Source organism: Schistocerca cancellata, chromosome 7 (assembly GCF_023864275.1).
Source record: "Schistocerca cancellata isolate TAMUIC-IGC-003103 chromosome 7, iqSchCanc2.1, whole genome shotgun sequence".
Taxonomy (NCBI): Eukaryota; Metazoa; Arthropoda; class Insecta; order Orthoptera; family Acrididae; genus Schistocerca; species Schistocerca cancellata.
Genome location: NC_064632.1, coordinates 460,768,503 through 460,793,069, shown reverse-complemented (window position 1 = coordinate 460,793,069; position 24,567 = coordinate 460,768,503).

The window sequence follows — 24,567 nt, the reverse complement described above, 5'->3', positions numbered from 1 at the left end:
GAAAATGCCAAATTTCAGGCATTACTTCTCACCACTGGCAGTGGCCGACGGTCCCCACTTACCGAGTGAAAGCAGTGTAGTGTAGTGTAGTCAGCGCTAACACACAAGTAACACTGCGTGAAATAACCGCAGAAATCAATGTGGGACGTACGATGAACAAATCGGTTAAGAAGTGAGATGAAATTTGGCGTCAACGGGCTGTGGTAGTAGACGACCGAATTGATCGCCTTTATTAACTGTACGACATCGCCTGCAGCACTTCTTTTGGGATTGTGACGATATCGATTGGACTCTAGATGACTGGAAAAGTTTTCCCTGGTCAGATGAGTTCCGATTTCAATGGTGTAAGCGAAGTCAAGCTGCAAAGTTGTCAACAAGGCACTGTGCAAGCTCCATAATGGTGGGGGCTGTGTTTACATGGAATGAACTGGGTCCTTTGGTCCAGCTAACTGTGCGCTGGTCCCGGCGGAGGTTCGAGTCCTCCCTCGGGCATGGGTGTGTCTATTTGTCCTTAGGATTATTTAGGTTAAGTAGTGTGTAAGCTTAGGGACTGATGACCTTAGCAGTTAAGTCCCATAAGATTTCACACACATTTGAACATTTTTTGGTCCAGCTAAACTGCTCATTGACTGGAAATGGTTATGTTCGGTTACTCTGAGATCATTTGGAGCCATTCACGGACTTTATGTTCCAAACAACGACAGAATTTTCATGGATGACAATGCGCCTTGTTAACAGACCACAAGTGTTCACCATTGGTTTGTAGAACATTCTGGATAATATGAGCGAATGGTTTGCAACACAGATCGCCCGACATGTATCCCATGGAACATTTTGGTGACATAAACAAACGGTCTGTTCATGTAGGAAATCCTGCACTGGCAACACTTTCGATATTATGGACGGCTATAGAGGCAGCACGGCTCAACATTCATGCAGGGGACACCCGACGACTCCTTGAGTCCATGCCACGTCGACTTCCTGCACCACGGTGGGCAGAAGGTGGTCCGACACGATATTGGGAGATACGCTATGACTATTTTACAACTCAGTATACATCCATTATTGTCTGTAATCTGTTTCCCTTTTTCTAGTCCTGGTCTGCACCTAATATTTTCATCAATACTGCTCCTTCCCCAACCATACTGACTATTCCTGAATTTCGTTGCAGATGTCCAACTTACCAAACACTGCTTCTGGTAACTGTATTCCATAGACCTCTATACTAGCGTAAAAATTTTAGAACTTCTTTGTTTCCTACTTTATTTATCCACATTTTTTTCCCTCATCCTTCGATGTGTTGCGACGCAACCACCTCGGACTCCTGTGTTCTGGCTGCAGACTTTCCTATGTGGTTAGCGTTGGTGCGGATCCTCCAGCAACATCACTAGCACGCAATCAAGAATGTTTAGTCAAGAGAGATATTTTTCAGTATTAAATGCCTCTCGTACAGCACTTTAATGACACTGGTCCCGGAAGCTGGTCGTGGCTAGCAGGCAGCATGTAAAGTCCCCTGTAGTATGCTAACACAGTGAGGGCTGCCAGCACCAGGAATCTTGGCGATGCAAGGCTTCTCATCTGGATTCTGTTGATCGGCCCGTTGGTGGATGCCAAAGTGTTGCTGGGTTCTGTTCTAAAACAGAAAGCAGAAATAATGAGATGCGTTCGTGGTGTTTAACAACGTCACTTTGTGAAATATATAATTAAAAACTTCAGCAGTAAGATCGCTAATTATAATTATATACTAGACGATCGCGTTCGTCAATCTGTGTCAACATCATTGGATCTTATGCATACACCTCAGTACGTCTCTACCATACGTACGATGTATCGTGTCAAGTCGTGACAAGTCATTCCAGGAACAAGCAAGGAGTGGTATATCAGCACGTCAACAATAGTCTCTGTAGCCTCTTCAGATACGTCTTCGCTGACCGTCGGGGCTCCATTAGAAGCGGGGATCGTTACCGAAGAGAATTCTATTCCAGACATTGATATTCCAGGTCAAAGACGCGTTTGGAGACATCCTGGAGTGATGATCCGGGGTGGCATTTCCTTTCACAGCAGAACCCCTTTGTTTGTGACCCTCGCAACAATTGCAGCACAGCGGTAAGTCAACGATATTCTATGCCCCGTTTTGTTGCCCTTCGTGGCAAACTATCCTGCGCTAACGTTTCAGCAAGATAATGCCTGCCCACAAACGGCGAGAGTTTCTACTGCTTGTTCTCGTGCTTGACGAACACTACCTTGGTCAGCAATGTGGTCGGATCTCTTCCCAACTGAGATCGTTTGGAACATTTTGGGTGGGCCCTTCAACCATCTCAAGATTATGATGTCCTAACGTGCCAATTGGCTACAATTTGGTACGACACCCTTCAAGAGGACATCCAACAACTTTGTCAATCAGTGCCAAGCCGAATAAATGGTTGCATAAGGCCCACACGTGGATCAGTGCGTTATTCAAATGGTTCAAATGGCTCTAACACTATGGGACTTAACATCTGAGGTCATCAGTCCCCTAAACCGAGAACTATTTAAACCTAACTAACCTAAGGACAACGCACACATCAATGCTTAGGCAGGATTCGAACCTGCGACCGAAGCAGCAGCGCGGTTCCGGATGAAGCGCCTAGAACCGCTCGGTCACATCGGCCGACAGTGTGTTATCGTCTTGCTCAGTTTGTAAAGCTCTTTCTCTTGAATAAATTATCCAGTTATTCTGAGACTGTAATCATTCGTTTATTTGTATATGTACATCACATCTACTGATTTCCCTCGCATTCGGATAATTTTTTCGTAGTGTGTCGTTTTTTTTCCCTTAGAGTGTACTTCAGATCGCCCCCATACTTGAATGAAATCAAGCATATGTAACTTATTTAACATCAAATCCAGAATGGAATCCGTTGTGTGTCCTTGAGATAGGCCTATACGCCGTACAGAATAACAGCAGAGGCTAAACTGCTAACGGCTACAGTTCTCAAGCAGAGTTCAACTAACAAACAGCCTAGAGCAGTGGTCATCAAGTTGAAGTCTGCGAGCTGCATGCGGCCCAGATGAAGTCACTCGTGCGTCCCGCGGTTCTCAGCAGCATTTTACAATAATATGCTTGTAGCAACCAACAGCCTAATCCGAAAACATGCGTTAACGCTAAGAGCTTCCTAAAAGTCGAGTCGTCATGCTCCATAACGAAAAAAATGGTTACAGAGACAGAAATATTTTAAGATGTGTTTAATTTTAATTGACATTGTTGTATTCGGACGTGAGCTAAGTAAAGTGGGCCGCTTCACTCAGGGGAAGAGGGGTAGAGGATGTGAGACGAGGATTTTTTGTTGTTCGTCTTCCAGTACTGACAATTCACGCGCGTGCACGATTAGTACCAATCAGCTGCTACGGTATAAATTTTAACATGGAAATAACACCGGTTCGTGAATGAGCATTATAGGCATTGTAGTATATGCGGTAGACATTTGTAGATACTGTTGTAATACATCGCAATGAGTAGCATAAAAATGACATTCAAAACATTTAGTACACATTGTGATCGTGTTTCATATTGTATAATGCACTTGAAGGTAAGTACAATTACTGTCATTATTTAATTAATCAGTCCGCAGCTCGTGGTCGTGCGGTAGCGTTCTTGCTTCCCACGCCCGGGTTCCCGGGTTCGATTCCCGGCGGGGTCAGGGATTTTCTCTGCCTCGTGATGACTGGGTGTTGTGTGATGTCCTTAGGTTAGTTAGGTTTAAGTAATTCTAAGTTCTAGGGGACTGATGACCATAGATGTTAAGTCCCATAGTGTTCAGAGCCTTTTAATTAATCATCCTCTTACAAAGAAAACAACAACACTTCGTCAGGCTATTACAATGGCGTAACTTTATGGCCACTGACAATGGGACCGTAAGAACTTCCCCTCACCGATTTTATATTGCCAGGATGTGTAGGGCACGACTAGCGTTTCAACATACTCTGATTGGCCAGAACATCATGACCACCTACCTAATAGCCTAAATGGCCACCTTTGGCACGGATTACAGCGGCGACGTCTCTTGGCACGGAAGCAATGAGGCCTTGGTAGGTCGCTGGAGGGAGTTAGCACCACACCTGCACACACAAGTCACTCAATTAACATAAATTCCGGGGTGAGCGGGACAATGAGCTCTCACGGCCGTTCAGTCACATCCCAGATGTGTTCGATCAGGTTCTGATCTGGCGAGATTGGGAGCCAGCAGGTCAATTGGAACTCAACACTTGAACCGTGCACGGCTCGTGTTCATGCCATTTATTGTTTGTCATCTTCTATTTAGGTACTTCGTCTCGTTCTCTTATTCCATTTACTGGCTTCACTAACTTCATGCCTTACTTGCCCGTGAGCGGCAGCAGCAGCGCGAATCGACAAGTGCACTGTTGTACCATGTATGGAGCGAATGATAGTATTTCCGGGTCATCGTGTGTCTGGCAGACAGTTGGAGACGGACCAGCAGTGCAGTCGGCACGCAGCAGTAGTGAAGTAGGGACGGAGCGCCGGTGAGGCGCCGACAGCCAGTGCTCGCCGACTGCTGGCGACACACATGAACTGTACGGCGGAGGGAGATTGGAGCGAGACGACCGTTGGTTGGTCGTTCGGTTGGTCGTCTCATCGGTTCTTTCACCGTTTCCGGACCTGGGCTGGGCGGTGTGTGACCAGTCGGTCGGTTGGGGGTGCGGTTGGGGTGTGAGGTGCTGCTTGCGAGTGCTACGAAGTTCGTCGCCCACCGGTCTGGCACATGAAAGTTTAGTGCTCACTTGACCTACTATCGAGCCTCAACTGTTTACAATTTCTTCGTTTGATCCTGGTTGTCGCTTTTGGGACATTCCCACGAGCAACAACGTGTGTGTACTCAAGTCGGCTAAGACTCCAGCCGTCTTGCTGTGGACTTCAATTTTATTCCCTGTTATTGAAGTTGACCAGCTGTATCTTCTGCTTTGTGGCCGTTGACGTAATTTTCGGCAGTGTATTTTCCTCGTCGTGTTGTTGCTGTCCAGCGCAGCGTGTAGTTCGACAGCTGAGGTGTTGTTGGTCGTTGTGGGCGCAAATATTCTGTGTGTTGTATTAAAATTTTGTGGTCGTTTTGCTGGTTGCGTGGAGCGGAATTGATTTTGTCGATTGGTCGGTCGGCTGTCAGTCAGTTGGGTTGCATTCAGATTAAGAAGTCATTGGACAGGCTGCCTGTCCCACCTAAATGGGCGTTAGTGTTACAATCCCAGGCCAACCCTTGGGAACTTCCGAACGCAGTTCCTTGTGTGTTACATAGTAATTTACCTGTCTGGGTTTCAGTTATTAGGTTGAAGTGTGGCCTTCAGCCGAGTATCAATATCTCTTAAATTAATGTTCTTGTCTTGCCCTTAAGGCATGAGATCGTTATTTTTTTATATGTGGCCTTCAGGCGAATTTTATATGAAATGTTTTAAGTTACTGCCTTCTGCCTTTTAAAACTGAAACTCTTCTTTCTAGGGCTTAAGCCGTTAAATTATTTGCTGATGTGCTGCCTTCACCCGAGTTTTAATATCTCTTAAATTAATGTTCTTGTCTTGCCGCTAAGGCATAAGATTTTTATGCTTTTGTATGGGGCCTTCAGCCGAATTTTGCATGAAATGTTTCAAGATAAGGCCTTCTGCCTTTTGATTGCAACTCTTCTTAATGCTTAACAAGTGGCCTCCAGCAAAGTTCCATTAAAATTAAACTGCTAAGGCCCTCAGCCTGTTTAGATTAAGATTTAGAAAATATTTTTGGGTGAAACCTCCAGAAGAACCTTGTATTTCAATTTCTTGCTTAGACCTTGTGTCTTGAATTTTGAGCGTGGCCTACAACCGATGTAAAGTTAATCAAAGGAGGTCGATTAAAGTTTTGAGTGGTTTGTATCCATGTTGTAATATCGTGTGTTGATAAATAAAGTTTGTATGTTGAGTGTAACTGACAGCAAATTATGTTGGCCCCTTTCCACAGCTTAATCCGCTCTGTCCTGTTAGACCAGGCATCTCAACACCGTGTTCCTCGAACCACTTCATCACACTCCTGGCCTTGTGACATGGCGCATTATCTTGCTGAAAACTGCCACTGCCATGGGGTAACACGATCGTCATGAAGGGGCGTACGTGGACTGCAGGTTCTGTACAACACTTCTTGGCCGTCGTTGTGCCTTGCAAGAGCTCCATTGGGCCCACAGGATGTCCACGTGAATGTTCCGCAGACATAATGGAGCCGCCGCCAGCTTGTCTCCTTTCCACAGTACAGGTGTCTCAGAGCTGTTCCATGGACGACGACGTATTCGCTCCCTCCCATAGGCAAGATGAAGAAAATACCTGGATTCATCAGACCATGCAACAATCTGCCACTGCGCCAAAGTCCAGAGCGATGGTCACTTGCCCATTTTAGTCGTATTTGTCGTGGTATTAACATTGGCACATGAATGGGTCGTCGGCCGTTGAGGGCCTTCATTAGGAGTGTTTGGTGCACCGTGTGTCCAAATACACTGTCACTCTGCTCACCATTACAGTGTGATGTTAGTACCGCCACAGTTCGCTGCCTGTCCTGTTTTACCAGTCCACCCGGCCTATGACATCCGACGTCTGTAATAAGGGGTGGCCGTCATGGTTCCGCCTTGGTTTCGCCACGTGTTGAAGACACTCACCGAACATCAGACAAGTCGTGCAGTTTGCGAAATGCTTGTCCCGAACCTCCGGGCCATCACAGTCTGCTCTCGGCCATGCCCACATAGATCGAGTGCCTTCTCCATTCTATACCGGCAGCACGCTCACTGATACTACATGCACGCTGCCTGTGTCTGACTAGCAGGTGACGCTGCTATTGCCTGGACAGGTTTACAACGATAGTAAGTCGGTGATAATAATGTTGCGGCTGATCAGTGTATGTAAACAAGAAGACACAATTCTCGACCGTTTTCGAGGAAACTCAGTTCGAAAATTTTATTCCTGGTTATATACTTTTTATTGCCTCTAGTATTTATGGACTCCGTAGCCGAGCGATTATGCGCATAGTTCCACACTCTCGTGGTCTCTGGATCTCATCTCGCAGCCTGTACTGTTTCATTTTATCATAACCACGTATACTTTTCAGGATGCACATAGTGTGCCAACGTGCAGTATTCGCCCAAAATATACTTCTCTGATAGACGTTGCTAAGAACCATTGTAAAATAGCTGCTAGAGAAGGCTGCATAAAAATTCAGTCAGTCGTAAACTATCAGGGCCAATGGCCTTGCCGTAGTGGTAACACCGGTTCTCGTCAGATCACCGAAGTTAAGAGCTGTCGGGCTGGACTAGCACTTGGATGGGTGACCATCCGTTCTGCCGAGCGCTGTTGGCAAGCAGGGTGCGCTCAGCCCTTGTGAGGCAAACTGAGGAGCTACTTGATTGAGGAGTAGCTGCTCCCGTCACTGAAACTGACATACGGCCGGGAGACCTGTGTGCTGACCACATGCCCCCCCATATCCGCATCCAGTGACGCCAGCGTGCTGAGGATTACACAGCGGCCAGTCGGTACCTTTGGGCCTTCATGGCCTGTGCGGGAGAAGTTTAAACAATCAGGTGTCTAAATGGTTCAAATGGCTCTGAGCACTATGGGACTTAACATCTGAGGTCATCAGTCCCTAGACTTAGAACTACTTAAACCTAACTAACCTAAGGACATCACACACATCGATGCCCGAGGTAGGATTCGAACCTGCGACCGTAGCAGGAACGCGGTTCCTGACTGAAGCACCTAGAACCGCTCGACCTATCAAGTGTCTGTACCATGACTGGGTGGCATGCTTCAATATGAGTGGCACGCCGTGTGATACCTTAGAATCGTTTCTGAATGTAAACTAACTTTGTTTTGCAAAAGACACATTGAAAAACAGGCACCTGCAAAAAATTCGGCTTCCGTGACACGTGCCGTATGTCGCATTTATTATTGTTTTCCATGTTTTTACGGTCAGTATCGTCCTGATTCATGCAGTGCTCCATAGGTAACATGTTACACTTGTCACAAATGTAGGTACAATAATGTAAATAAAATTACTATACTGATGTGATTGGAAGTTCTTGTGTATCCATTTCTTCCATTCTACTTGAAGAAATGTTTTTCTCATATTTTTTCGAATTAAGTTTATGAATAATAAATTATTCATTAGTTATTTATAATACACATAATAATAATAATAATCTGTTATTAAAATTATGTGGGAATGAAGAAATGAAGTACCAGCAGCGAGATGCAATAGAGAAACCTCGCGTGTTTAGTCGCTCGGATGTAGACGCCCTCAATGATAGCGATCATACATAGTATATAAGCACGTCTAAAATTTTCAAATTCATTTCTCTCGAAAATTGTTGCGAGTTGCTTCTTTCTGTTTACATACGTTCAAGTCCTGCATGTGGCACTGGCAATACGTACAAAATTGGTCATGGAAAATTCGTACGGTCCCGTTGCGAGGGTTCCAGCAGTCTGGAGCACAGAACAATCAACACTTAACGATTGTAACTTGTTGGCCAGCGACTAACTTATCGAGCCCTTGCAGTACCTTGTCTATTGGGAGCTCTTTTTCTTGGGTGGATGGGGGGAGGGGGGAGGGGGGGGAATTGGGTTATTAGTCTTCTGAGTTGTTTGGTTGTTTGATGCGACCCGCCACGAATTCCTCTCCTGTGCCAACCTCATCATCTTAGGTAAGGACTTGCAACCTATGTCCTCAATTATTTCCTGAATGTATTCTAATCTCTGTCTTCCTCTAAAGTGCCATGGAAGTCATTCCCTTATGTCTTAACAGACGTCGTATCATCCTTTCTCCGTATCAGTGTTTTCCACATATTCTTTTCCTCTCCATTTCTGTGCAAAACCTCCTCATTCCTTACCTTATCAGTCCACCTAATTTTCAATATTCGTCTGTCTACTCTTCTGGTTTTCCCACAATCCGTGTTTCACTAGCATACAATGCTGTACTGGAGATGTACATTCTCAGAAATCTCTTCCTCAAATTAAGGTCTATGTTTGATACCAGTAAATTTCTATTGGCCAGAAATGCCCTTTGCGCCATTGCTAGCCCGCTTTTGATGTCCTCCTTGGTTCGTTCGTCGTTGGTTATTTTACTGCCTAGGTAGCAGAATTCCTTAACATCATCTACTGCGTGACCCTCAATCCTGATGTTAAGTTTCTCACGGTTCTGATTTCTGCTACTTCTCATTACTTTCGTCTTTTTTTATTTACTCTCAGTCCATATTCTTTACTCATTAGATTGTTCATTCCGTTCAGCAGATCATGTAATTCTTTTTCACTTTCACTCAGCAATGCCATCAGTGAATCGTATCAGTGATATCCTTTCGCCTTGAATCTTAATTCCACTCCTCATCTTTTCTTTTATTTCCATCACTGCTTCTTCGATGCACAGATTGAACAGTAGGGGCAAAAGACTACATTCCCGTCTTTCAGTCTTTTTAACCCGATGAGTTCGTTCTTGGTTCTCCACTCTTATTATTGCTGCTAGAGTCCTGTACATATTGTGTATTACTCGTCTCTCCCTGTAACTTACACCTATTTTTCCAAGAATTTAGAACATTTTACACCCTTTTACATTGTCGAACGCATTTTCCAAGTTCACAAATCCTATGAAAGTATCTTGATTTTTCTTTAGTCTTACTTCCATTATCAACCGAACGTCAGAATTGCCTCTCTGGTGCCTTTATCTTCCTAAAGCCAAAGTGATCGTCATCTAACACATCCTCAATTTCCCATTCTTCTGTATTTTCAATTACAGGATGTATGTATAGCCACCACAGTTGCACAGAATTATTGTCAAATTGACCATGGTTTCGACAGCGCTAATGCAGTCTTCATCAGACTAAAAATTACATGTGATTACATGTAATGACACCATTTTCTGTTTGACGAGAGCAGTTTTGCTCAGATGTTTTTCACCCACGGTGTGATCACATGTAACCCTACGTAATTTTTATTCTGATGAAGACTGCCTTAGCGCTGTCGAAACCATGGTCAATTTGACGATAATTTTGTGCAACCGAGTTGGCTATACATAAATCCTGTAACAGTTGCCTAACCGCAGCCAATAAAAAATGTTTAAAATTTCATTATTCTGTATATTATTCTTGTCGGCAACTCGAATGCATGAGCTGTTAAGCTGACTGTGCGATAATTCTCGCACTTGTCAGCTCTAGCAGTCTTCGGAATTGTGTGGATGAAATTTTTCCGAAAGAAAGACGGTATATCGCCAGATTCATACACTCCTGGAAATTGAAATAAGAACACCGTGAATTCATTGTCCCAGGAAGGGGAAACTTTATTGACACATTCCTGGGGTCAGATACATCACATGATCACACTGACAGAACCACAGGCACATAGACACAGGCAACAGAGCATGCACAATGTCGGCACTAGTACAGTGTATATCCACCTTTCGCAGCAATGCAGGCTGCTATTCTCCCATGGAGACGATCGTAGAGATGCTGGATGTAGTCCTGTGGAACGGATTGCCATGCCATTTCCACCTGGCGCCTCAGTTGGACCAGCGTTCGTGCTGGACGTGCAGACCGCGTGAGACGACGCTTCATCCAGTCCCAAACATGCTCAATGGGGGACAGATCCGGAGATCTTGCTGGCCAGGGTAGTTGACTTACACCTTCTAGAGCACGTTGGGTGGCACGGGATACATGCGGACGTGCGTTGTCCTGTTGGAACAGCAAGTTCCCTTGCCGGTCTAGGAATGGTAGAACGATGGGTTCGATGACGGTTTGGATGTACCGTGCACTATTCAGTGTCCCCTCGACGATCACCAGTGGTGTACGGCCAGTGTAGGAGATCGCTCCCCACACCATGATGCCGGGTGTTGGCCCTGTGTGCCTCGGTCGTATGCAGTCCTGATTGTGGCGCTCACCTGCACGGCGCCAAACACGCATACGACCATCATTGGCACCAAGGCAGAAGCGACTCTCATCGTTGAAGACGACACGTCTCCATTCGTCCCTCCATTCACGCCTGTCGCGACACCACTGGAGGCGGGCTGCACGATGTTGGGGCGTGAGCGGAAGACGGCCTAACGGTGTGCGGGACCGTAGCCCAGCTTCATGGAGACGGTTGCGAATGGTCCTCGCCGATACCCCAGGAGCAACAGTGTCCCTAATTTGCTGGGAAGTGGCGGTGCGGTCCCCTACGGCACTGCGTAGGATCCTACGGTCTTGGCGTGCATCCGTGCGTCGCTGCGGTCCGGTCCCAGGTCGACGGGCACGTGCACCTTCCGCCGACCACTGGCGACAACATCGATGTACTGTGGAGACCTCACGCCCCACGTGTTGAGCAATTCGGCGGTACGTCCACCCGGCCTCCCGCATGCCCACTATACGCCCTCGCTCGAAGTCCGTCAACTGCACATACGGTTCACGTCCACGCTGTCGCGGCATGCTACCAGTGTTAAAGACTGCGATGGAGCTCCGTATGCCACGGCAAACTGGCTGACACTGACGGCGGCGGTGCACAAATGCTGCGCAGCTAGCGCCATTCGACGGCCAACACCGCGGTTCCTGGTGTGTCCGCTGTGCCGCGCGTGTGATCATTGCTTGTACAGCCCTCTCGCAGTGTCCGCAGCAAGTATGGTGGGTCTGACACACCGGTGTCAATGTGTTCTTTTTTCCATTTCCAGGAGTGTATATTCTACACACACCAAGGCGGACAGTCGTTTTGTTGCCACTTCCCCTAATGATTTTAGAAATTCTGATAGAATATTATCTATTCCTTCTGCCTTATTTGAACTTAAATCCTCCCAAGTTCTTTTAAATACTGATTCTAATATTGGATCCCCTATCTCTTCTAAATCTACTCCTGTTTCTTCTTCTATCACATCAGACAAATCTTTCCACCAATCGAGGCTTTCAATGTTTTCTTTCCTCCTATATGCTCTCTCCTCTGCATTTAGCCGAGGAATTTCTGTTGCACTCTTAATGATACCACCCTTGCTTTTAAACTCACCGGAGGTTGTTCTGAATTTCCTGTGTGCTGAGTCTGTCCTTCCGACAATCATTTCTTTTTCGATTTCTTCACGTTTATCATGCAGCCATTTCGTCATAGCTTCCCTGCACTTCCTATTTATTTCATTCCTCGGCGACTTGTATTTCTGTATTCCTGTGTTTCCAGGAACATGTTCGTACTTTCTTCTTTCGTCGGTCAACTGAAGTATTTCTTCTGTTACCCATAATTTCTTCGCAGTTAACTCAGGAGCTCATAAAAATGGTTCAAATGGCTCTGAGCACTACGGGACTTAACATCTGTGGTCATCAGTCCCCTAGAACTTAGAACTACTTAAACCTAACTAACCTAAGGACATCACACATACCCACGCCCGAGGCAGGATTCGAACCTGCGACCGTAGCGGTCACGAGGTTCCAGACTGAAGCGCCTAGAACCGCACGGCCACACCGGCCGGCGGAGCTCATAACATAATAATTTATCTATCTTACCAATTAATGAAAAGTCGGTACATATGCGGTTCTAAGTGCCACCCCACAATGTCAGTATTGGCTCTCGAACAAGAAAGTTTGACGACCACTGGCCTAGAGCGTCCTGTAAGTCGGCTCCGTGCTGGCGGTGGTCACGCGAACAGAGGAGACCGTGTCACAGAGCCGACCGCAGATCGCCAACGCAGTGAATTTATTTGGTCTGTAACCAGCGTACGATTTACTTATTTCTCAAGTAAAGACCTCTGCCTGTTGTTATATGGCAAGTCGTATATTTGGTGACTTTACATGTTATGTCATTCGAATTCAGTTTTATTACTAGTACATTTTTTGACAATTGTGCAAAAGGATAAAATAACAAATAAAACAATATAAAAATATAAAGAAATACAGATGTGTATATACAATTTTGTTTAAACTCGTTGCTAACTTAGATAATGGTAATAAATAAATACATAATAGATTGTCGATGTATTTTAAACTAAAATTAATGGAAGAAATTAGAGATGGCAGCTTGACTAAGATATGATGCGACAGTTGTTCCCTTCATACCGTCTATGTGTACGGTTACATCTGTTACATATGTTGTCTCGACTGTGGTAATGCTTAATTAGTAACGCATTGATCAATTATGTTACAATGTGTTTTCGAATTTAAGGTAAAAGTGGAGACTGGGAGACGATTTAATATGTCACAGTCAGCTGCATCAGGCGCGAAGACTCAGTAAAACTTGGAGCCAGTCACATCTGATGCATAGAAAGAAGAAGAAATGTCACATCTTCAGATACAGTAACATGCTATGAAATGGGATAACAACAAACTAGATAGGAGGTTACATCATCAGAGTGATTCGATTTAGTATTGGGGAACCTTAGCTTGATTTGACTACGTCTGTGTGTGTGTGTATCTCGTCTTCACTTCCTGCGTGTGCGATTAGCATCCGAGCCAGTGTCTGTGTTCGTAACTGTGTCTTTTACTATGTACTGCTGATCAGTATTCTAGCGTGTGGCCTCTCCTGCTTGTAAGCCGTATGTACTACTCTCGATTCTTCGTCTGCGGTGTTATTTACACAGTTCCAATCATTTTGTCTGCGTATTAACTGTCCCATGTCTTGAGTCTCTAAACTCGGTCTTATATGTCCTAGGGCATCGCAGATGAGCGCTGCGTGCTGTGACATTCTCACCATAGGCACAAGTGTGAGTCTGTTTTAGGTAAGACCTGTGGAGACGCACAGGATACGGGCCGTGACCCGAGAGAAAGTGTACCATGTCGCGTGTTGGGTGTATGCATTTCAAATTAATCCGCCCTCGAGTAGTAGGGAAGAAAGAGTAGACCCGTATCCCCTTATCAGTTGTATTCCATTCTGTCTGCCGTGTACCAATTCTTCACTTGTTTTATTTTCCTTTTGTCGGTTATGACATGTCCAGTTATTTCTCGTATTTCGTCGCGTCTTGCTGTCGCCAGCCAATAGGCCGTTGCTCTCTGGCGATTTGTAATACCTGTAGGGAAAAATGGTTGAAATGGCTCTGAGCACTATGGGACTTAACTGCTGAGGTCATCAGTCCCCTAGAACTTATAACTACTTAAACCAAACTAACCTAAGGACATCACACACATCCATGCCCGAGGCAGGATTCGAACCTGCGACCGTAGCGATGGCGCGGTTGCAGACTGTAGCGCCTAGAACCACACGGCCACAACGGCCGTAGCAATGTAATTAGCGAATTTCATCAGTGATATCCTTTCACCTTGAATTTTAATTCCAGTCTAGAAAAATTTCCTTTCTTATCCGGTATTGCTTCCTCGATTTATAGACATAACAGTCATGGCGAAATAGTAATCCTTGCCTTACGCCCTTTTTAATCTTAGCACTTCGTTCTTGGTCTTCGATTCTTATCGTTCCCTCTCGGTTCTTGTACATTTTGTACATTACACGTCTTTCCCTATAGCTTACCTCTAACTTTTTCAGACTTTCGAACATCCTGCATCACTTGACACTATCGATGGCTTTTTCCAGATTGACAAATCCTGTGAAAGTGTCCTGATTTTTTTTTCAGTCTTACTTCCATTACCAATAGCAACGTCAGAATTTCTTCTCTGGTGCCTTTCCCTTTCCTGAAACTAGATTGATCGTCATCTAACACATCTTCAGTTTTCTTTTTCATTCTTTTGCACATTATTCTGGCAAGCAGCTGGGATGCATAAACTGTTACGCTGATTGTGCGATGATTCTCGTACTTGTTTGGTCTTGCATTCTTCAGAATTGTGTGGATCACGTCTTTCCGTCAGACAGAACATCGCCAGGCTCATACTTTCTACACACCAACGTGAATAGTCGTTTTGCCACTTGAAACAATCGTTTAGGAATTCTGTTACAATGTTATCTATCTCTTCTACGTTATTTGATCTTAATTACTCAAAAGCAATTTCAAATTCTGACTCCAACACTGGATCTCCCATCAAAAATGTCCTCCGCTTCATGGAGGCCTTCATTGTAGTCATTCCACCTATCGGCCTTCTCTTTTTATTTATTTATTTTACACGTCTAGTTCCGTAGGACCAAATTGAGGAGGAAATCGCCAAGGTCTTGGAACGTGTCAGGACATGAAATTACAACATAAAAGTAATAATAGATAAAATAAGATGTTTATCAACCCAAAAAGATCATAACATTAGTTTCTGTAAATGTAATCTACAATATAACACAGGAATCAGCTTAATTTTTCAAAGAACTTTTCGACAGAATAGAAGGATTAACCGATGAGAAAAGTCTTCAGCTTCGATTTGAAAGCGCAAGGATTGCTGGTAAGGTTTTTGAGTTCTTGTGGTGGAAAGTTCTGGCCAAGTTTCAAGTTGAAACGTTCTTTAGACCCACCAAGAAGATTAGAGAGTGTTTAAGATCGGCGAAAGACGCACGACATCCCTTAGCAACTCCTGGGGTGTATAAAATTCTGTGCAGTTGTGGAACAACGAAAAGAAGTGTCAATACCCGTGAAACGTCCCCTTTGAAAAATTATACAAGACTGTGCTTAACCTGACACACAATATTTTTAGCGCAACGCAATCTGACTTCCAATAATCCCTACAAAAGAATGGCCCTGACTAACATTAACCTATACCTTTCACAAATCACTTACCTCACAAAAATCTTCGTTACTGGAACTACTGCAATGCAGCGAGCGCCACTACTGCCAGCTAAATAATTCAAACTACTGAAGGCACTAACTACTAATAGGGATAGTTAGCAAATGAAAGATTTTAATAGAGAACAAACAATGTATTTACCTTAATATCATCAAAAGTCATAATATATGTAATTTCAAAACTCCGTCATTTCCTTCCACACACCCACCACTGCTGGCGGCTCACCTCCAACTGCGCAACGCTACGTGCTGTTCACATCCAGCTGCCGCTGCCCAACACTACAATGGCAGACAACAATGCAAACTAGCCACAGACTGCACACAGCACAGCCTGTGATTTTCATACAGAGCGCTATGTAACGTTGCCAATAAGAAAACATAAACAGCCTACTTACACCCGCTTAACCGAACACAAAAGGAACTGTCTACTGTGACATACCGACAAATCATCTGTAGCGGAACATGTTTTTGAAGACGGTGACCATGAAATGAAATTCAGTGAGACGAGTTTGCTAGCCAGGACATCGCATTATCATGCACGCTGCCGGCCGGTGTGGAGGCGCTTCAGTCTGGAACCGCGCGACCGCTAAGGTCGCAGGTTCGAATACTGCCTCGGGAATGGATGTATGTGATGTCCTTAGGTTAGTCAGGTTTAAGTAGCTCTAAGTTCTAGGGGACTCATGACCTCAGAAGTTAAGTCCCATAGTGCTCAAAGCAATTTGAACCATTATTATGCACGAATGCGTATAGAGAAGCTATAGAGATTCAGAAACAGGAAGACTTAAAGTTAGATAAGATATGGCGGTCGACTTTGCACCAACGATGTGACAATCGATTACCTTCAATCGAGAATAATGATGTCAGTCGGCCCCACGTGACGTATGGTGGTGCCCTCTATGCGCTCTATATAAACAGGACCTCCACGGCCTGGCAGCCAAGAAACTAAAAATCTATGGCCCATAGCACGCTAACATGACAGTATTGGCGAGCCCCTGCAACACAGCTACTACTGGCAACCCAGATGCTCGACCCGCCGACAAACAGGCAATCGCAGGGAAACCGTACTGTACAACAGCACTCAAACCATCCACACACACCCCCTACACTGTGAGCTGATCCATGACCGATCGCCCACTAATGTATGACGACCATGAATTGTTAGAGGGACGTAGCAGTTGCAGCAGACCCTACAACGAGCACCCGCAAACACAAAGGTAACGATGCACGATACCTCGCACTAACCTAACCACACCTTGTATGCACTGTTGCAGCTAGCAAGCCACTACTGCCTTTACTACCCGTCCTATTGTTGCAGAGGTTTTTTTTTCCCCTTGGCACTTGCCTTGGCACCTTTTTCCCTCTGCCCTTAGAAGCCGCTACCCTTCGATCGCTTTCTTCCACTTTCTGTCTCCTGATGGACCATGTCCATGAGTAATCCTACCCAGACGCACATCCTGCCTCCTGTTACTCACTATTTGAAAACTAACATGTTTTACGGAGGTGACAGAAGAACTTTTGGCTTGATCACCACGTTGGTGTGGGCGTGGAGGGGCCCCATCATTTTGCAAAAAAAGGCCTGGCAGCGAGTCAGTGACTCACCTTGGAAGATGTTGCTCGCAGTTGGCAACGAAACGTCAGGAAGAAGAAGTTTTACAGATCGACCAAGGCCTTTGAGCCCGGAAGTTTGAACTGTTGAAGACGCCAGCCGTGAAATCCTACACGTTATGATTCTTGTGACAGCTTACTGAAAATGGATGCAGCAGTATATTGCACACCTTTCTGCACCAGAGTCAAGGAAGTGCGATCCAAATGCAGATTGGATTCCTGCTTAGTATTAACTGAGTGAAAGGTGCTAATTGTTGGGAATAAGCTGATATTGTGAACAAGAAACGACAGTAAAGAATGCATGTATTGAGAGGCCAATGTCAGAATACCCAGACTAGTAAACAGGGGTAGACAAGAGGTTCGCGAACTTACATCACTAATTGTTTGAGCTGCTCGTTTCTGAGCCAAAAATATCCTTTGAGAAAGGGAAGGATTACCCCAAAATACAATGTCATACGTTATAAACGAATGAAAATAAGCTAAGTAGACTACTTTTGCTGTCGACATATCACTTACTTCAGATATCGTTCGAATAGTAAAAATGGCAGCAATAAGTCTTTGAACAAGGTCCTTTCCACGACAGTTTACTATCTACCTGAACATAAAGAAATTTAAACTGTTCAGTTTCACTTACCTTATGCCCAATCTGTGGAAATAAAATGTCGGGTTTTGTTGAATTGTATGTATAAAATGTAAAACCTGAGTCTTACTGTGATTTAGCGTTAATTTATTTTCTACAAGCCATGAACTTATGTCATGAACTGCACTATTTGAAACAGTGCTAATGTTGCACACATAATCCTTTACTACTAAGCTAGTGTCATTAGCAAACAGAAATATTTTAGAATCACCTATAATACTAGAGGGCATATCATTTACATAAATGATATTTAACTGTTGTTAAAGTAAGAGGTGCTCGAATTGTGAGCTACTCCCCATATTCCATAATGGTCCAACTTCTGGAGCAATCAAACGCTTTTGTTAAATCAAAACAGATGCCTAGCTATATTCTGCATTTACCAGTGGAATTCGCATTGCACTTTCAGTGTTACAGTCATTGCTTTTAATTTTAGTGATTTTTGTTTCGCCTTTACTATATGCAGAGTCAGTTCTTCCGAGAGTCATTTCTTTTTAATTTCTCCACTTTTTCATGCAGCTATTTCGCCTTATCTTCCCCGCAACTCCTACATATTTCTTTTCCAAGTGACTTGAACTTCTTTCTTCCTGAATTTCCCTGAACAATTTTGTACTTCCGTCTCTCGTCAACCAACTGAAGTAATTTCTCTGTTACCCAATATTTCTTTGCAATTGCCTTTCTTATACCAATATTTCTCTTTCCAATTTATACGAATGCCCTTTTTAGGGATGTTCATTCCTCTTTAGCTCAACTGCTAAATGTTCTGTTTCTTATCGCAGTATCTTTAACCACAGAGAACTTTAAAAGTATCACTTCATTCCTTAGCACCTCTGTACCGCAGTTATTTGCGCACTGATTTCTCCTGACTAAACTTCAGCTTAGCTTAACAGTTCTTTTGATCAATGTCTGGCGTGGGTGTTGAGTCGGTCGAATGTGCGTCGCTGAATGTATGGTGCTACGAGCTGAACTGGTAGCTTTTATAGTCCCTCCGGCCGGGCGCATTATTACAGGTGGCAGGCTCCCATCACGTTCTGGGCTGTGGAGACACAGAGTTGTCCTACGCAGTATGTAACAGCCCGGACTACTGACCGAAGAACATTACTGTCAGCGTGCAGCAACAGCGGTACTGCAGTGTCCAGATGCAAAATTCCACCGCTGGTCTGGCAAATAGTAACAAAGTTGAAATGCTCCAAATTTCATGTTCTTAGCATTTCAGAACGTAAATCCACGTTTCACCTTCATACAGTGCGGTGCCCACGCGTATACCTATATATTTGACACCAGCAGCTCTCCGTTATTAGCCCTTTTTATGCCTGACAGGATTTAAAACTGTCATACACTATCTAGAGTTATTAAACCAATTCATTTTGGTATTTATGGTATGGGTGTATCACGAAAAATAATACTGCAGTTGTCTCAAACTGCAAAGTAGTATCCAGGTTTCGAATGTAGTCTATTGATACCTCTGTCATTACCAGGATAAAAGTTCCGCCCCATTTCCTTGACCTGTCACCTATATAAGTTGTCTGAAACAACGATGCTATCAAGAACAGCAATCAAAATCGATACAAAACTTATCCCTGAACAAGCTAGATTCAGACCAGGGGAAGCATATTACAATTTGATAATAGCTGTTGTTTTTGTTGACTTTTCCGCTTCGTATGACACACTAAACTACCAACAACTTCTCAGAAATGTCTACGAAATAAAAAAGGAAGAAAAGTAGGCGGAGAAACCAAAAGAATGGATTACCACAAGGGAGTATTCTTTCCCGTATTTTGTATAATATGTACACAAATGACCAACCACACCAGCCAGAAACAAAGAGATTCATATATGCAGACGCTACTGTCATTAGTGCTCAAGGAAGAACACTTGAAGGGATTAATAGAAAACTGACAGAGCTTTGCATACGTTGGGGAACAAAAAGAAAATAACCTGGGATCTAATCCAGAAAAAAAGCAAGTATTCGCATCCCATCTCCGTAACAGAATTGCCCCAAGACAGCTGGAAATAGTATGGGGAGGGTTTAGACTACATCACTGCACCAGACAAAAGTACTTGGGAGTCACCATAGATCGTACAGAGTCATATAAAAAAGTCTGTGCAAGAAACAATATTATACGTAAAATGACTGGTTCAGCACGAGGAGCTCAACCTGAAGTTCTTCGATCATCAGTAACGGGACTCTGTTTTTGCAGCTGGAGAACATGCAGCCCCAGTACGGGAGGCGTCTAGCCACTCCAAACAACTACGCGTCGCTTTAAATGAGAATGTCAGGATTTTCACCGGATGCTCGAGACCTACACCCGTCCACCAAATTTACCTACTTGCGGCAGTAGCACAAACAAATATCAGACACAAACTAGGCGGTGAAACAGGGAGGAGGAAAAAGCAGCAAATCGATCCATGATACTTAACGCATAACCATCAAACAGTTCCAGCTCGTCTTAAGAAAGAGTTTTATCCAATGGGCAGTACCGCTCGAAGGCCGATCTCCAGCAAGCCGCCTATATTTATGGTTGATCTGTCTAAAAAATAATAATCTTCATCTCAAATGGGAAGTCACACAAGAGTAGCAACTACAGTATAGTACGTGGAGATCGCTGAATAGATTGACAGAAGTCGCAAAATGCCAAGCCTCTCAGTCAGGTCAGCTCCCTGTGCTTAGTTAAAATCCTTGTAACAGAGAAGATATGTATCTATTGTGAGTGAGATAGGTTGTACACCCACAATTATCTATGCTATGAAACACCATAGCGTCTTTCATTAGCTGCTGTTTCCTACTGAGGGGCGAGTACTCTATTTTACACAAGTGTAATGCATTTTTACATTTCAATAAGCATGTTACCATTACTAAATATTTTCCATTTTACTATATTTCATAAATATTGCACTGTGACTGCAGTCTCATATTTCCTATCCACCTTGGACTCCACGCCCCTGTTGTTGTTGTTGTGGTCTTCAGTCCTGATACTGGTTTGATGCAGCCCTCCATGCTACTCTATCCTGTGCAAGCTTCTTAATCTCCCACTACCTACTGCAACCTACATCCTTCTGAATCTGCTTTGTGTATTCATCTCTTGGTCTCCCTCTACGATTCTTACCCTCCACGCTGCCCTCCAATGCTAAATTGGTGATCCCTTGATGCCTCAGAACATGTCCTACCAACCGATTCCTTCTTCTAGTCAAGCTGTGCCACAAATTTCTCTTCTCTCCAGTTCTATTCAATACCTCCTCATTAGTTATGTAATCTACCCATCTAATCTTCAGCATTCTTCTGTAGCACCACATTTCGAAAGCTTCTATTCTCTTCTTGTCTAAACTATATATCGTCCATGTTTCACTTCCATACATGGCTACACTCCATACAAATACTTAAAGAAACAACTTCCTGACCCTTAAATCTATCCTCGATGTTAACAAATTTCTCTTCTTCAGAAACTCTTTCCTTGCCATTGCCCGTCTACATTTTATATCCTCTCTACTTCCTCCCTAAATAGCAAAACTCATTTACTACTTTAAGTCTCTCATTTCCTTATCTAATTCCCGCAGCATCACCCGATTTAATTCGACTACATTCCATTATCCTCGTTTTGCTTTTGTTGATGTTCATCTTATACCCTCCTTTCAAGACACTGTCCATTCCGTTCAACTGCTCTTCCAAGTCCTTTGCTGTCTCTGACAGAATTACAATTTCATCGGCGAACCTCAAAGTTTTTATTTCTTCTCCGTGTATTTTAATACCTACTCCGAATTTTTCTTTTGTTTCCTTCACTGCTTGCTCAATATAAAGATTGAATAACATCGGGGAGAGGCTATAACCCTGTCTCACTCCCTTCCGAACCACTGCTTCCCTTTCATGCCCCTCGACTCTTATAACTGCCATTTGGTTTCTATACAAATTGTAAATGACTTTCGCTCCCTGCATTTTAGCCCTGCCACCTTCAGAATTTGAAAGAGAGTATTCCAGTCAACATTGTCAAAAGCTTTCTCTAAGTCTACAAATGCCAGAAACGTAGGTTTGCCTTTCCTTAATCTAGCTTCTAAGATAAGTCGTAGGGTCAGTATTGCCTAACGTGTTCCAACATTTCTACGGAATCCAAACTGATCTTCCCCGAGGTCGGCTTCTACTTGTTTTTCCATTCGTCTGTAAAGAATTCGCGTTAATATTTTGCAGCCGTGACTTATTAAACTGATAGTTCGGTAATTTTCATATCTGTCAACACCTGCTTTCTTTGGGATAGGCATTATCATATTCTTCTTGAAGTCTGACGGTATTTCGCCTGTCTCATACATCTTGCTGACCAGATGGTAGACTTTTGTCAGGACTGGCTCTCCCAAGGCTGTCAGTAGTTCTAATGGAATGTTGTCTACTCCCGGGGCCTTGTTTCGACTCAGGTCTTTCAGTGCTCCATCAAACTCTTCACGCTGTATCATATCTCCCACTTCACCTTCATCTACATCCTCTTCCATTTCCCACTCCCCTATCCCCTCCAAAATCTCCCCCTCCCTCTCTCCTCTCAACCCTGCCAGCATTATTATACATTGAGGATCACTATCCTTCCCCATCCAGCGCCCCCCTCCCCCTCCACCCATTTCTCAACGCTTTGTTTGTTGTTACATATCACAGTCTCGTATCACACTCCCCTCCCCATCATATGAGCCTTCAGCAACTCGCCTATGGGTGGTCCATTGCAGTTTCTTGCCGCCCCCCTCCCTCCACCACCCACCACCACACCTTTCTCCCACCTATTCACACTCATCCCTCATTTTGATTTTTCCTGCTTCACTATTAAACAGATATGGACTCATAACCCTTTTTTTGTCATCAGTCTACTGACTGGTTTGATGCGGCCCGCCACGAATTCCTTTCCTGTGCTAACCTCTTCATCTCAGAGTAGCACTTGCAACCTACGTACTCAATTATTTGCTTGACGTATTCCAATCTCTGTCTTCCTCTACAGTTTTTGCCCTCTACAGCTCCCTCTAGTACCATGGAAGTCATTCCCTCGTGTCTTAGCAGATGTCCTATCATCCTGTCCTTTCTCCTTATCAGCGTTTTCCGCATATTCCTTTCCTCTCCGATTCTGCGTAGAACCTCCTCATTCCTTACCTTATCAGTCCACCTAATTTTCAACATTCGTCTATAGCACCACATCTCAAATGCTTCGATTCTCTTCTGTTCCGGTTTTCCCACAGTTCATGTTTCACTACCATACAATGCTGTACTCCAGACGTACATCCTCAGAAATTTCTTCCTCAAATTAAGGCCGGTATTTGATATTAGTAGACTTCTCTTGGCCAGAAATGCCTTTTTTGCCATAGCGAGTCTGCTTTTGATGTCCTCCTTGCTCCGTCCGTCATTGGCTATTTTACTTCCTGGGTAGCAGAATTCCTTAACTTCATTCACTTCGTGACCATCAATCCTGATGTTAAGTTTCTCGCTGTTCTCATGTCTACTACTTTTCATTACCTTCGTCTTTCTCCGATTTACTCTCAAACCATACTGTGTACTCATTAGACTGTTCATTCCGTTCAGCAGACCATTTAATTCTTCTTCTCTTTCACTCAGGATAGCAATGTCATCAGCGAATCGTATCATTGATATCCTTTCACCTTGTATTTTAATTCCACTCCTGAACCTTTCTTTTATTTCCATCATTGCTTCCTCGATGTACAGATTGAAGAGTAGGGGCGAAAGGCTACAGTCTTGTCTTACACCCTTCTAATTCGAGCACTTCGTTCTTGATCGTCCACTCTTATTATTCCCTCTTGGTTGTTGTACATATTGTATATGACCCGTCTCTCCCTATACCTTACCCCTACTTTTTTCAGAATCTCGAACAGCTTGCACCATTTTTATTGTCGAACGCTTTTTCCAGGTCGACAAATCCTATGAAAGTGTCTTGATTTTTCTTTAGCCTTGCTTCCATTATTAGCCGTAACGTCAGAATTGCCTCTCTCGTCCCTTTACTTTTCCTAAAGCCAAACTGATCGTCACCTAGCGCATTCTCCATTTTATTCAGGTGCCCCTACATATACCCACTTCTGTCACTGCTTTTCCCACTTCTGCATCTCACTTTTGTCCTTTGACATTGCCTCCCCCCTGTATTTGATTCCAAACAAAAATGGTTCAAATGGCTCTGAGCACTATGGGACTCAACATCTTAGGTCATAAGTCCCCGAGAACTTAGAACTACTTAAACCTAACTAACCTAAGGACATCACACACACCCATGCCTGAGGCAGGATTCGAACCTGCGACCGTAGCAGTCCCGCGGTTCCGGACTGCTGATTCCAAACCCATCTCTCTTAACTACACTGTTAACCGTCTTCATTTTATTTTGTCTTAAAAATGTATATTCTTGTATGTCTCCCATCCCTCTTCAGTCAGTATCGATTTACCCGTCTCTTCCCCCTCCCTCTCCCCCCCCCCCCGCCCCCAAGTTTTAAATCCTATTGTTAAATTTCGTATTTTGTATTATCAATGGAACTTACTGTATTCTTATATGAGATTCACTTTATTTGAATTTGATTTCGTTTTGTTCCTTTTAGACTTTAGTTCCTCATCCAACATAATGTAGGTTCACTTACAGTTGTCGACGATCTGATGTACACACGTTTATTGCAAAGATGGTGGTGCACAGTGCCGCCACAATGATAATTAAATATAGTCTGAAGATAT